The sequence below is a fragment of the Podarcis gaigeae genome, assembly GCF_964106915.1.
Source record: "Podarcis gaigeae genome assembly, chromosome: 10".
Classification (NCBI taxonomy): domain Eukaryota; kingdom Metazoa; phylum Chordata; class Lepidosauria; order Squamata; family Lacertidae; genus Podarcis; species Podarcis gaigeae.
In genome coordinates, this window is record NC_139686.1 from 41879517 (window position 1) to 41895130 (window position 15614).

General features: G+C 40.0%; 1 long non-coding RNA gene across 1 annotated transcript in view; it reads right to left on the bottom strand.

The window, feature by feature from the left end:
• Positions 1 to 622: 622 nt before the first annotated feature.
• Positions 623 to 15614, bottom strand: part of LOC310825648 — a 29013-nt gene continuing 14021 nt past the window's right edge. Inside the window, exons 3-4 of the long non-coding RNA XR_014555380.1 lie at positions 1520 to 1594; positions 623 to 977 (exon numbers count right to left, since the gene is read on the bottom strand). This is a non-coding gene — a long non-coding RNA (uncharacterized lncRNA). The remainder of the gene's footprint in view (positions 978 to 1519; positions 1595 to 15614) is intronic.

Sequence of the window (15614 nt, forward strand, 5' to 3'; positions counted from 1 at the left end):
TAAAAACTTTTCCCCTTTAGAATAAATGTACAGTTGCAGCATTTGGTGTTATTCTTACAGATTTCTTTCTTTGGGATTCCATTTGGTGTAGATAAGGAGTTTCAGATAAATAAGCTAAAGGTGAATTCACATGTTACATTATTCAGGTTTTATCTGCCATCAGCACTTGATAACACGAACATGTGAAGCTTCTGTAATCAGCCTCTGCATAAATCATTGGTTGTTATCATTTCACACCATTGTTCAATAATGGAAGTCAAGGTCGGAGGTAAATTGGCTATCACCCATCTTGAGTCTACCACTTAAAATGGATGTATGAACTTGCCCTTGTTTTCTTATGGTTTTTCACATGCTGATAAGATCTACATTCTGTCCCCTTTTTTTTGCTCTACTGAAAGTTTTTGTTCAGTTGTGTGGAGAGAAAAAATGGGAGTACCAATAATTTAAGGAGACTATGGTTAGGTATTTATATATTGTTTATTGAAACAGATTTATTGTCTTTATCTTGCAAGGTTTTGAACCAAGGCAATATACTACGAAGATCATGTTTGTTTCGAAAACGAAGAAAGCAGACCACATCTTTTCCAGAGAGACTGAGTCATCTGGTATGTACATTTCCCTAGAAAGACCACATATCTGCAGTTGAAATGCATGGTTTTTATTTCACTAAGAAAGGGGTGGGAAACCTCAGACCTAGGGACCAAATGCAGCCCTCCACCTAGTCTCTCGAAAACTCCCCATGCCACAGCCCTCACTTGCCCTGCTTTGCATCTAGCTAGAATGTGTCCTTCATCTCTGACAATGCCTATTGTTTATCTGAATGGAGGATAGGGTACTACAACACAAACACTGGTTTTTATTTGTTTGTTTACCCAACGTTTGTCTCTGGGCCAGCCTACCATCTTATGAGGCCTTCAGAAGGCTGCCCGCAAAGGAGGGAATGCAGCCCTCAGGCTAAAAAGGGCTTCTGATTCCTGCTGTAAGACATGAAATTTTAGTGTCAGTGGAAGGTTCCTAATTCCAGATTGTAGAATTAGAATTGGATGTAACTATATTTCTCAACACTGTGGCAGGAAACAAAAACTAAGGGCTTATCCACACTTACCACGGAAATTACAAATTGGAAGAAGCTTGTTTTTTCCTGCTGTGGAGAGTAGGTCTCAAACCAATCGCTTCAAGTTATAAGAAAGGAGTTTCCAACTAAACATACAGAAAAACTTTTCCCACGAGAAGTGGTGGATTCTCCTTCCTTAGATGTTTTTAAGCAGAGGTTGGATGGCCTAATTTCATGGATGCTTTATCTGAGATTCCAGCTTTGCAGGCATGACCCTTGGGTCCCTTCCAAACCTACGATTTTATGCTATTTGTTGCACTTCAACTTTAAAGAGCGGATTTTTGCAGGGAAAGCTGCAAGTCAGGGGGGAAACATACTCTCCAACATTCTTCAGATGAAGATGAGGACATTTCTCCCCCTTCCCCTCACTGACCCTCCTTGACCCCCCCCCCCATTTCTACCTACATGAGCATTTCCTGTCAGAAGACGGGTGTCACCGCTAACACAGCACAGACAGCGTCCACCGTCCTGAGAAAACCCCTTAAAAATAAAATAAAATCAGGATTGTTTTTGTTTTTGTTTATTAGGTAGATTTACAAAAAGAAAAGCACACACTACTAAACAAATTTCTTATATATATATATATATACAATATATTTATTAAAGTTTTACAAAAAAACATAAAAATGCATACATCATAGAAAGAGAGAACAAAGATAACAAAAATACGCAAAAAATAGGGCATACATCATAAAAAGAGAAAACAAAAATAACAAAAATACACAAAAAGTAAAGCAGAGAATACATAATAAAACAATGCAGAAAAAAGATAATGAAAAAACATAGACAAAAGAAAATCAATCTTTAACTCTATATTTGTTTAACCCTGGTTCTTGACTTCCTCACACCTCCCTTTCTTGTGTTCCCATTTTTCCAATCAAATTCAGCAAATCCCTACCCTCTTTCAGTTCTTATTATTGATTATATTAACTTAACATAGTATGTCTCCAATCTTTCATCCCTTAACTTAATCACTAATGCCATATTATTTTTAAAACCAACATCATCTTAGCATTCATAAATTTTGCAATATTTTTGATGGTAATCTTTAAATTTCTTCCAATCCTCTTCCACTTCCAGAAAGTCACAAAACATAAAAAATAATAATCAAGACTTATTACCCCATCATAACACCTGAAGAAAGCTGTATACAGTAAATTGCAAAAAAAAAATGCCCTTGTTTCGCCTAAGATTTGACATCTTTGCGCAGGGCCTGAAATACAGAGCTGTTCTGACAGGCCTTTGGTCGGGGCCCAGTCTGCCCCCCCCTTTTGTTATAAGACCCAATAAGTAAGTGGCTTCCCTAACCCTTTCCACCGGCTCATATAAGACATATATAAAACAGTTGGGCCTAGTGAGCACTCAATGTTCCCATCCCCTATAGTTATAATCCATGGGTTGCCATCTGATTTTATTCTGCTCCAAATTTGATTTTAAGCTGTATTTTAATGGATTGTTTGATTTATGTTTATAATGTATCATACTTTGATGTTAGCCGCCCTGAGCCCGGTCTTTGCCAGGGCAGGCAGGGTATAAATAAAAATTATTATTATTATTATTATTATTATTAAGCATTTGCAAAGGTCAGTCTCAAGCAAGATGCTTCACCTCACTTGTCTCCAGTCCTAAGGCTACTCAGGGGACAGGGCTATTTCTCTCCCCCCCCCCCCCGCCATTTTATTTTAACTGTAGAGAAACTTTGTTTCTCTACAGCGACAATTCTGGGGTGCCTCCAGTCTGTCAGTACAGTGGTACCTCAGGTTAAGAACTTAATTCGTTCTGGAGGTCCGTTCTTAACCTGAAACTGTTCTTAACCTGAAGCACCACTTTAGCTAATGGGGCCTCCCGCTGCCGCCGCACGATTTCTGTTCTCATCCTGAAGCAAAGTTCTTAACCCGAGCTACTATTTCTGGGTTAGCGGAGTCTGTAACCCGAAGCGTATATAACCTGAAGCATCTGTAACCCGAGGTACCACTGTATTCTGTGGGAAGGCTTTGACCACATCCATAAATTTATATTGATGTTGATTTAGTGCAACAAATACACCTCTTTTTTAAAAGGACTTTTTGCAGTTAAGAAAGCATATTGTTAATAATTTCCTTTTTCTTTTAATTTTCATTGTTTAATTTGTTATTGTTATATCCTGCTCTTGGGTCTTACGGGGCGAAATCAGAAAGGGGGCAAAATTATTTTATTAATAAATAAAATAGTTGAACATGGAATTGACAGTGCAGGCTTACCAGGCAAGTTAAAAATCTGTTTTAAAAGTAAAAAAAAAAAAAGCCAGGTGTTCAATCACCATCATATTAGCAGACCTTAAAAGTTGAAAATGGATCTATTTCTATAAGGCAAATCTTGTTAATTACCAGGACCAGAGTCTGTGCTAGTGTATTTGTACTGAAATACACTGAAAATGGCTCACTGATTTTGGATCTTGGCAGCTGCAACTAAGAAAAGCAGAGAGTACATCTCATGCATTGTGTTTTCAAGACATCTCCTTTTACAGCTATCCATATGTTCCACTAATAATTTCAGATGTTAAGCAGCAGGGCTCAGAGAGTCATACCATGCCATAATCCCCTAAACAAATGGGGCCTTAAAATATGTTAAAGAAGCAGGTCCCTCCTCAAAACAACTTTGTTTTCTGTCTGTGTGCTCATAACAGTTGTGGCAATAGCTTGTTCATATAGGACCAGCATATACAGCATTAAGCCTAAGTAGCAAAAGTCACTGACATAGGCTCTTTACCATTTACTATTCTATTCTACAGGACAAAAAAAAAATTGAATTTGTTGGGTAAAGCAACCACAAAATACTGGGGGTTTTTCACTCTGCAAGTTTGAGAGATTATGCGCAGAGGCCCTGAAAGTCCTGATTCCCAAATATCACATGAGACAAGTTGGTTTTAGGATGACACCAGTGCCTATTTTTCTAGAAAAAGAGGTGCATGAATGCCTCCCTTGTTCTGTTAGAAGGGCAATGGTGCCCACCTGAGAGATGCCAGAACTGCGTTCCAGGTGAAAAAGCCCAGGAAAACACAGAACAGTGTCAACACATTTTCACCACATGAGGGGGCCCTGCTAGGAAGCATTTTAATCTTTAAGTCTCATATTACAATTCCTTTCTAGAAGCACAATATTGTATTTTTAAAAAAACCATGTCTACTTCAGCCTTATGTTTTATATAGTTTTTGCTTCTGAAGTAGGACTGGCTTTTCATAAGCACTCTCCCACCCTATCAAATAAAGCAACTAGTGGTCTATAATTCACTAGCAGGCTTGACTATTGTGAAGTCCTATTTTTTAATGCAACAGTTAAGTGGGGAAAGGGGCACTGGAATGTATTAATTTCAAGGAATCGTACTATATTTCAGAAACAACAAAACTATCAACCATCCCTTTACACACCAAAAAATAAGTAGAGGTGGTGTCTGTTTTATGTTCTGGGTCACCTTTTCATTTTTACTTTTCTAAAAAAAGCTTCTAAAAAGTTCTCCTTTTTAAAAGTCTTGTAAGTTTATTTTAGGTAACTGAGAAACGGCTAGAAATATCTTGTAGACTGGCAGTCAAAGCTATAAGTAGTAAGTCATTTTCTGTTGAGGTACAAAAGGTCAATAAGGACCTGAAGGTCTGAACATTAGTAGAAAAACATACGTAAGGCTATTTGTCAATCCCAGTTCTACCTTGAAACAAAGCCTCAGAATACTACAAAAGGCATAATACACAGGATTCTATTCCCTGCAGAGTAAAGTAGAATTTGCAACTGGGGAAGCAGATCCAGGCAAAGTGAATCTGGTGTTTAATCTGAGTCATTCCTTGAAGCATCATTGGCATCAAGCCTGAGAAGATGAACCTCACAACTGGATCTTCTGATATCATACATTTCCTGGAACAAGTGATGCTATCCAGGACCCCCACTAAGCAGAATGAACAGAAGGGTATCCAAATGCCGCCGGCCAGCTCACCACGTTTTGAAGCAAGTTAAACAACACACATTAGCCTCCAAATCAAGGGTGGGGAACCTGCCCCCCAATGTTACTGAGCCACAACTCAGCCCCAGCAAGCATGGCCATTGGCCGGGAATGATGGAAGATGTAGTAATGCAACATCTGCAGAGCCAGAGGTTCTCTACACCCGCTCTAAATGGAGAATCAAGACACACACTTTATTACAACAAGAGTCTGCACATTGCATGGAAAATCTCAGTGCAATGATAGTAGACTCCAAAGTAAGCCAGGCCGAATTGAGACCTTTAGAGCACCAAAAAGATTATTGTGCTACCTGTATATGTAATTCAAAATAAAAACAATAAAATAAAAGGTTGATTTTTCATTAAAAAATGAAACTTACAGGTATGCTGAAATTAAAATATATTCTTTCTATATTTTCTAGATGACTACTTTTATGCTTTTTTATGTATCAAATGTCATATTCCTTTATTTTGCCCCTGCTTTGTAGGTGCCCCAAACATGTGCTTAGCTTGTCAGTAGGGTAACCCAGCACTGAAAGTAAGCATCTCTAAATCTTATGGGTAGGGCAGGGATCACGCACTAAAAGCAAGTTGTTTCCAGCAGCGCCCCATGAGGTCTATATACACCGGCTCTTCATTTCATGCTTCTCATAACAACTTCCTTTGGAATATTAGGGAAATATTGGTCTTGACAGAGATTTGAATTGCAGCTGAAGCATTTATCCTCTTAGCATGGAAAGAAAGGGAGAGGGAGCTTATCTTCTTAAGGCAAGACTCAGTCCTACCATAATGCTGCTAGTATTTATTAGCATTTGAGAAACAATCCTATTCTCCTCCTCCAGGTTTTAAGGTAGTCAATGTCTTTGTCAGGACTGCATAATCGCAACTAGTCTTTACTTTCTTTTTAAGCACACACAAACATCGCCTCAACTATTTCATTGCGGCAAAGCTCGCGAAATACAGTTGTCAGACATCATAACAAAATGTATTAAATGTCAGTCAGAAATTTCTCCTTCAAAGGATAATCACGTTAAAGCTTATGTCGTAGGCTTCTGAAACCCTACAGGGGAAAAACCCTCTAAAAATAACCTGGCTTCAAATACCAGTGATGGGACACCTGTGGCACTCCAAGTGTTATATTTATTTTATTAAATTTATATCCTGCCCTTCACCAGTTCCATGTTGGACTCTGGCTCCCATCAGCCCCGGCAACATGGCCAATGACCAGAGATTCTCAGAGTTGTAGCTGTAGATAACTTGGGGGGTGCAAGCTGGGCATGTGGGACACAATTTTGTCCTCTAGCAGTTGGAGGGCTACTGCCACTACCTTCCAGTATGCTGCCTGAGGCAGTTACCTCATTCTGCCTAATGTTTGGGTTGGCCTTATCGCATCAGCAGGGCCCACCAGTGCTGATGCTGGGTCCAGCCAGACCTGCTTTTTATTGGCCTGTTGGCCATTACAGACAGAAGCACGAGGACCATGCAGCTGACCCTGCCATGGTAAGGGTGGGACAATGTGCACGGCCCCAGTGATCCTTTCTATGCCACTGCTGGGCTCCCTGCCCACCTGGCACCACCTGACACCACCTCAGCAGCACTGGCTACCCAGCAGTGCTAGGTCCACCACACCACCATGTCTAACTAGCAATGCCATACGTATGAACAGCGCTGCAATATGGGGAAATTAAAATGAGGAAGAAGCACATAAGACTCATGCTGTAGTCAGCACCACTGGATGCTAACCTTTGGAAAGCTGCTACCACCACCACCACCAGGTAAACTGGCTTGGAGCTCATTCCATTGGGCCCACTGAGGACTCTCTAACCCAAAGCCCTCTTGCATGTGAAACTGGCCCTGTCTCTAATAGCAAAGTCAGTGGCTCATGCTGATCAGTTTGGGAGCAAAATTGGAGAGGGGGGATTGACTGAGATTTTTGCAGATGTATATAGTGGTGTGCTGCTCAAATTGGACGACCTGCTCTCTCAAACTTGTGGAACAAATCAGAGGGGAGATGGTGTGGGATCCCTAATCCTCTTGCTTGCACTGAGGTTGCTTCCTCTCACCTAAGATACCCAGCTCTCAGGCACCCTGTTTGCTTTAGCAAACAGCAATAGCAAGGAACAGGCAGGTGAGTGAGGATGGACAGCAACACTTGGTTTCCTTTAATGCACTTCTCTCCTTTCATCTGCAAAGCAAAGATCTGAAGTATGAGCTGTTTTTAATGTTACGTCAGTCTACTCTTGGGCTCTTAAGGTGAATGGCAGACAATTGCCTACCCTTTCAGCCAGTTTGAAGGAAGTCTGCAAAAGTTACAGGTTGATGCCAGGGGTTGCAGTCAAAATTGAGACTATAGAAGGATGACATGGGTCAGTCACTCTGCAAAGATAGTGAAAGACTGGCCTCTGGGGCTGCTCTTCAAAGAGTCTAGCAGTTCCCTAGAGAGAAAAAGCAAGAGTTTGCTAAGTTAAGAGGCTTTTGTTCTTCCTCGACTTGAGTTGCTTTGATCTAAATTTGACAACGGATGTGATGTGTGTATTGCTCAATGAAAACAGTTGTTTAGCTTTTAGATTTTTAAACAAATAGCCTGTGGGTCCAAGTCTACTCTGCAATAGGCGCACACAGCTCCCACTGACTTATAATTATTGAGTATGAAAAACTGCTCAGGGATCTTGAGCATCAAACAAAGGCTTTCCTTTCTAAGAAATGTAACCTCCAGTCAAGCAGTTGGATTTATGGACATGAGACCAAACTTATTGGAAGGGATTTTGAGATCTGTGCTGCTTAAATTCAGCACCAAATGCAAACCTGCTGCTTTCTGGCAGAGCTCAGAGACACTCCTCCAGATCGAATTGATGCTATCATATGATGTCAGGTGATTCACAGGTAGGCAGACCTGCCCACCAGTCAAATGTGGCCCATGGAGAGTTGGCCTGTTTTTGATCCAACCCACTGGATAGAAATGGTTCTACATCCCTGATGTAAAACAATGACAGTACACTAATAACGAAAAATTCCTAAGGGCTGGGGCAATCCCATTGCAAAGGAATACACATATTTGACCATTTTGATCTGCAAAATTCACACTTTTACAAGTGCCATATAATGTTTGCATTTGCAGAGCATTGATATTTCAGTGTGACAGCACTTATGTTTTGAAACTCCCTGCCTATCACTTTTGATTTCAGCAAGCCTACCCATACATATAATACATCTGTTATTGTATAGTGTATATTTGTTTTAAAATATTTTGATAATTTTGATCTGTGTTTTACAAATAATTTTACTATATATACCACTTGGGCAGTTTTCTGATTAAATCATATCTACATCATTCTAAATAAAAATAAATAAAACAAATAACATATCTGTATAAAATAATTCACACATATTAACATTTGAGTGGCATAATCAGTCGGGAATGGCAAAAATTTCCTTTGGCAGGAGCTCCCTGCACTTTCCATACAGATTCTCCCCAACACTGTGGATATCCAGAAATGATGCAAGCCATTCAATTTACACAAGTTCTTTGCCTTGAATGGCTTGCATCATTTTTGGGAATGCAAAGTCCTGTGTAGTACAAAAACCATCTACATCTTTAGCAAAAAGCATTATCCTCTTTCAATATTGTCTAAATAAATAGCAGTAATAGCATCAATACATCAATACAATCCATGCTTTAAAGTCTCTACCTGCATGTTTTCAAGACTGACATGTCAGCAGCTATCACAGTCCTTTTCACAATGTTTTAGCCATGCTTTGATGCTCACAAAGCCTCTTGATTTTGTTTAATTTAGTGTGTGTGTGTGTGTGTGTGTGTGTGTGTATCTGTATACCACCCAATTAACATTGTCCTCTGGGCAGTTAACAACAATTAACTGTGCCTTAAAACTATTCACTTTTAAATGCAAGCTAAGACAGAAACTTTGCTAAATTAATGACACCCCCACATGACTTTCAACTGACATATAATTCTGAATATGCACACCCCCACAGGTATTGTCAAACTTTTTCCCGTTACTGATTATATTGCAAAAAAAAACCACATTTCCATCTTGCCTCCCAAGAGACCTAAATGGCACGTGTTACAATATGGCAAAATTAGTACAAAATGATGCAGTGTAGCAGTGGAAATGGAAGTAGTAGATGCCTGCAGGTAGTGCTTTTTTTCTAGAAAAAGAGGTGCTGGTACTGTGTGCCCTTGAGTACCCCTTGGAAAAAAGGCACTAATTATATGTATGGTCCCTTGAAATCAAGTTCCACTAAATTTTGTGGGGTGCTTTTGTCCCTTGCAAGCGAGTGTGTGTACATATGATTTCTATCTATATTTTGATAATTTTATTAAGTCTGCTTGTTTATAAAGTATGTTGATTTTGTTGGGGGGGGTTATGTAAACCACTCAGGTGCTTGCCAAATAAATAAATAAGGTTGCCCTCCCACCTTTCCCACATAGTGCTCCCAAAGTTCACAAATGATCTCAGCCAGTTTAATTAAAGTCATTTTGATCAAACTGGAAGCACCGAGCCAGTACACTTGGAGAGACGGGTTGATTGCTCTAAAATCTGTCTGCAATTGTATCTAGTGCAGCTACATTTTCCCTTCACAGTAGCTAGAGTGAATGGAAGCCTCCCATTAATTCATAGGTAGAGAAACCCTTAGTGTGTCTCTTCCAGATACCATGATAAATGGAAAATATGTAGGTTCCCTGGAGGGTTCAGTAATAATAACTCTAAAGCTATGTCATCAAGAAGGAGCCCAGATAGTAAAGTAAGAGTAACAAAGCAATAATCTTCAGACTAGCACTTCAGACTGTCCCTAGTGAAATGGTCCCCTTTTTTGTAAGTGAGAAAGCAGACTGTACAAATGGGTTTTTCCTTTCTTTTCAATTTCTCCCCTTCTTTTTAGCAGCTGCTTTCCCCTGCCCCCAGCAAGAACTTTATTCCAAGAGCCAACAGAAGAAAGACTGCTCGTTCAGGAAAGGCAAAAGCTCAGGGACAGAGGACTCCCTTCATTAAACTTGATGATCCCAGGGTGGTTTTACCTGTGAAAGGCTCCATGCCTCTCAATGTAGGGCCAGTGTGGTGTAGTGGTTAAGAGCAGTAGTCTCGTAATCTGGGGAACCGGGTTCGCATCTCCGCTCCTCCACAAGCAAAGTGATAAAGCGGGATATCAAATCCAAACTCCTCCTCCTCCTCTTCTTCTTCAAGGAAACACACCTGTCTAAAATACTGCTAGCAAAGGCAGGCCAGTCTTTCCCAACCTGGTGCCCTCCAGATGCTTTAGATCAGTGTTTCCCAACCTTGGGCCTCCAGCTGTTTTTGAACTACAATTCCCATCATCCCTGACCACTGGTCTTGCTAGCTAGGGATGATGGGAGTTGTAGTCCAAAAACAGCTGGAGGCCCAAGGTTGGGAAACACTGCTTTAGATAAGAACTTCCATCAGCCTCAGCAACCATGACGAATATTCAGGGATGAAAGAACTTGTCCAAAAATCTGGACACAGCAACTTGGGGGAATGCTGGTGTAGATAATGCTGAGCTAGATAAGGCAGGTTTAAACATTATTTTTCATTTCCTCATGCACTAGATACTTCATGTTATCACTCATAGCTATGACTGCATTTTTTTATAAAGGTAAGGCTGTTTAAATCCCACTGAAGTCAATGGGATCTAAGTCTGCACAATTCTGGAGCATTACAGTGCAATCCTATACTGTACATGTCTACCCAAATTCAAGTCCCACTGAGTTCAGTGGGGCTTACTTCCAGGCTAGCTAGTATACATTGGAGCCTAAACATCTTGCATTACGAGGGTAGCATATCCAAATTCTCTCTGCAGATCTAATCCTGTAGGACTGTGTACTGTGGTTCAGAGGTCTTTTTCCAATATCCTACAGTACTGATGATGTTATTAAATCATTCAATGATTAACCAGGAGCAACATTTAATTCCAGACCAAAAAGGGACTCACTCTCAATATATACTGCTATGTGTGTTTAAGCATGGACTTGTTTAAGCATTTCCCCATGTGTCTGAAGTAAACCTAGTCTTCCATAATGGAAATTTTACAAATCTGAATGCCCAACTTATACTTTCCTCAATATTTATTTGCCTACAGCTGACAAAAGTTAGTGGCCTTTACTGCTGGGTTTAAATAGTTGCAACATATTCTGTTTGGTAAAAAAAATATAAGCTACACCTGGCAGAAATTCTGAAATCAAGGTCCATAGGTTTTGGTTTGCTGGAATAAGTTTTTTTTTAAAAAGCAATGGGCAAAGAAATGTACAAAGTTTGAGCTGAAATAAGTTGCTCACGCTGTTTTGCTGCCAATGGGTTTTTTTTCTTTACAGCCTCAAATGCTCTGATCAGCCAATAAATAAAAATGGAAAGAATCGTTTCAAGCATTTGTCATAAGTATACAGGAATAATAAAACACCACACACAAAAAACGTTCTAAGTGCAAAACTGGCTCTCAGGATATGTATTCCTGGAATATGAAAAATAGTGACAGGAAATTGAATGCCTTCTAAATGCCCTATATCTTCCTCACATTAAGTTTCAAATGCTAAGCATCAGAGAAGGGCTATTTGCTTTGACAGAAGAGTGTGAAGAATCCATGTACAATATGGCAGAGCTTAACTTCTTATACTAGTCTAACCAGATCCAGGGCTTCTTTGGATGCAATGACACTAATTGACTGAGGCTACAATTCTATACTCGCTTATCTGGGGACAAGACCCATTGAAATCAGTGGGGCTGACTTCTGAGTAGACATGTACAGGATTAAACGGTATAGGATTACATTTAAGACACGAGTATTAAATGAACTAAATAAACCAGAGATGAGGATTCCGTGGCCCTCCAGATGTTGTTGAACTACGACTCCCAACATCCCTGGCAATTGGCTTGGGATAATAAGTTGGAGTTTCCCAGTAGTGATGTATGGAAGTGAGAGCTGGACCATAAAGAAGGCTGATCGCCGAAGAATTGATGCTTTTGAATTATGGTGCTAGAGGAGACTCTTGAGAGTCCCATGGAATGCAAGAAGAACAAATCGATCCATTCTTAAGGAAATCAGCCCTGAGTGCTCACTGGAAGGACAGATCGTGAAGCTGAGGCTCCAATACTTTGGCCACCTCATGAGAAGAGAAGACTCCCTGGAAAAGACCCTGATGTTGGGAAAGATGGAGGGCACAAGGAGAAGGGGATGACAGAGGACGAGATGGTTGGATAGGGTCTTCGAAGCTACAAACATGAGTCTGACCAAACTGCAGGAGGCAGTGGAAGACAGAAGTGCCTGGCGTGCTCTGGTCCATGGGGTCACGAAGAGTCGGACACGACTAAACGACTATACAACAACAAATAAGTTGGAGACCAACAGCATTGGGAAATGAACCATATGATCCCTCTTATATCTCACGACAGGAGATCATATGACCTGTACTAAAGTACCTCTGGTGCCTGATCTTTTGAAGACCTCCAAAGAAAAACAGCCCACAAATTCCTGAGGCAGCTTGTTCCCTCCTTGAATTGCTCATACATTTAAGAAGCTGATCCTAATATTTAAATGGGAATCTACCTTCTGTTAGAAAATAAGCAAGTAAGACTCTGTTCACGCATTCTCAGTGTGTGGATGAGAGTTCTCCTCTGGTGTTTGGAAGTCTGAGGATACTTCCATTATCCTGTTTTCTGAACAGTCATCAGGTTAGGAGAAGTTCTGAGTTCTGTCCGGACCCCATAACTAGAAACTTTGTCACAGGGGGGCATAATGAAGAATGCAATCATTGAAAGAACATACACATAAACACAGGCAGCCTTGTTTTTTCAAAGCTATTGAATATTAGTAAAATTAAGCTCAGGAGTGCTTGTCATTTATCCCAGAGACTATGCACCAACTGGTAAGAATGTAGGGATTTATTTATTGTAGGTATTTTTATATCTCTCTATCTTCAAGTCAAATTTCCAGGCAGCGGCAAATTTACTTTATCTCCAGCAATGGTATAGAAGGCTAGCCTGCCTCATGGTTTCGCCTAGTCAGACAAGATCAAATGATGCCTGAGCAAATGATGGACCATTATTTAAGAATGCAGCCAGGGCTGGCAAAGATGTTTTCCCCCCGCCCAAAGTGTTTCTATGGAAAATAAAATTCTTATCATCATGGGTAAATTTTCTCCGTTTTAAATTCTACAGTCCATACACGCAAGCACTATGAAAGCATTGTGCTTCAAATATAATAGTCCTTCGAGAGTGTAGAATATAGTAAAATGCCCCTACAATATTTTCAGCTTAACTAAAGCACCTTGCTAGTAAGCCAGCAAGGCAGGAGCAGCCAGCCACCCCACCCACAAAAGAGGGGCTGCTGCGATGCAAGATTTTAGCTGTTACCACACCAGTCACTATAAGCTCTTGTTACATACTAATAAAATACTAAATAATTGTCTACCCTCCTCAGGTGGTAGAACAACTTTTTTGGGACTTAAATAGTGTCATTCCTTTCAAGAATATATTTGAAAAACGTCTAATGCACACAGGAATCTATCAATAAATATTTATATTTTATGGAATCTATCAATAACTATCATTTTGGGTCAAGAGCTTTTATAAGAGCGTGGAGGCTAAAGCAGATTTTATAGCAAAATAAAGCAACAACATTGTCCTCTTATTACAAACGGCAAAACCAAGGGATATCCCTATTTGAAGACATATGTTAATTGAAAGCCCTGGGAAAGTTATCCTCGTTACACACACATATGCGTTTTCCTCACATTTTCATAAATTATTAGAAAGCTGTGATGTCAGTGTTCGAGGAAGAGACAAGAATAGGTAAATATAAATTAGCTGAGGGAATTAAAACACCTCACAATAGTGGTGCTTGGTGCATATAAAATAGCATTTGGAAAAGGCCTTTGGCATCTTGGGTATAGAAGGAACCCCTCAGAACTCCAGCGATGGATTTTGAATTTCAAATATTTCTTTTGGGTCCTTTTCCAGCCTCATATGCATATTAGTCCACCTGCTAATTCTGCTGCAGAAAAAGAAGTCGCACAAAAGATAAGAGGCTTGTAAAAATCAAGAACTGAATGTGGTGAATGGAGTGTGTGTGCATTTGTATTGTATTCTCCAAGGCACAAAGCCATCTATTTTATCCTAAATTGAGTGAGAGCAGAAAGTTAAGAGAAATGAGATATTAAAAACAAATCCCTTTGGGGCTTGCTACTCAGATGGCTTTAGCCAAAACTAAGCAGATTATTGTTATTGTTTTTATTTTGACCTCAGATGGTATGCAATTAGAAATTTTAAACTTTAGATATACACATGAATTAACACATGTAGGATCTCTTATATTAACACTAGAATGAAAAGCATTGCTGTTTTTTTCTTCTCTTTTTAGGGCCCAGCCCTGATATTCTGATATCCAGAAATTCAGCAAGTGAAACTTGTTCTGGCATGGAGATAAGTAGTAATTTATCAGTAATCTGGGATGTAAGATGGCGCCATTTTCTGTTCTGGTCTGTATTCATTGCATGCAGCGCTGTTTCCATTCCGCTCCAATTCACCTTCCACCAAAACCTTCCATTGTGGCAAAATTATGTAACTTCTGATTGTGTTATCCCACCCCATTAATTTCAGTGCAAAGGAAATAAAGATACGGTATGTATCATTTGCAGACAGAAAGCAACAACAACAGCAAAGACCGAATGTATTCACTCGATTTGTTTCTGTTCTGGACGTGGAACAAATAAGTGAATACAGTGGTACCTCAGTTTTCGAACGTAATCCATTCCGGAAGACGGTTCAAGTTTCAAAATGTTCAGAAACCGAAACTCAATAGCTGACAACCAGGCTTCAGGTATTGCACTCAAAGAAAGCTGCATAGCATGTTTGATTTCCAAGGCATGTTCAAAAACCAAAGCATGTTACTTCTGGGTTTATGGCGTTCGAGTTCCGAAATGTTTGTCAGTGTTCAAAAACTGAGGTACAACTGCATTGGCAATTTCCTCTCCCATTTCCCTTGGAATTCTCCAACATCCCTACCAGTAACATGTCATGAAAATATGAATAGCCATGGTATTGTTTTCTCTCAGATAGGATGGCAACCCTCCCCAAGAAGGAAGGTGGGTGAGTAAGAGCTTCGCCCAGAAAACTGAGAGGAAACGGATAAGAAGAAAGAAGAAATGAGCAAAGTAATGGCAGGAAAATGGTGAAAATGCTGACTGTTGAACAAGCACAAAAGCCTGGTTCGCGCCACATGGTAAGCCAGAATATGGTTTGTCATGTGGTTACAGGTTGTGGTTTAAGGCTTTTTGTGCTTTTTAAAAATGCCGTTTCTATTTGCCTAAATAGCAGATTGCATGAGGCTTAAGGTTCACCATTTAATCTTGTCTCCATTGTTCAGAGATCAATAAGGTTTAAAGCACAGATGGAGATCACTCACATATCACAGAGTTCAGGTGTTCATTACACTATTCTAATGGAATCTCTGGCACGTAATCTACAGGGTACAGGAGCACTACCCTCGACAAAATGTTTTCTTAG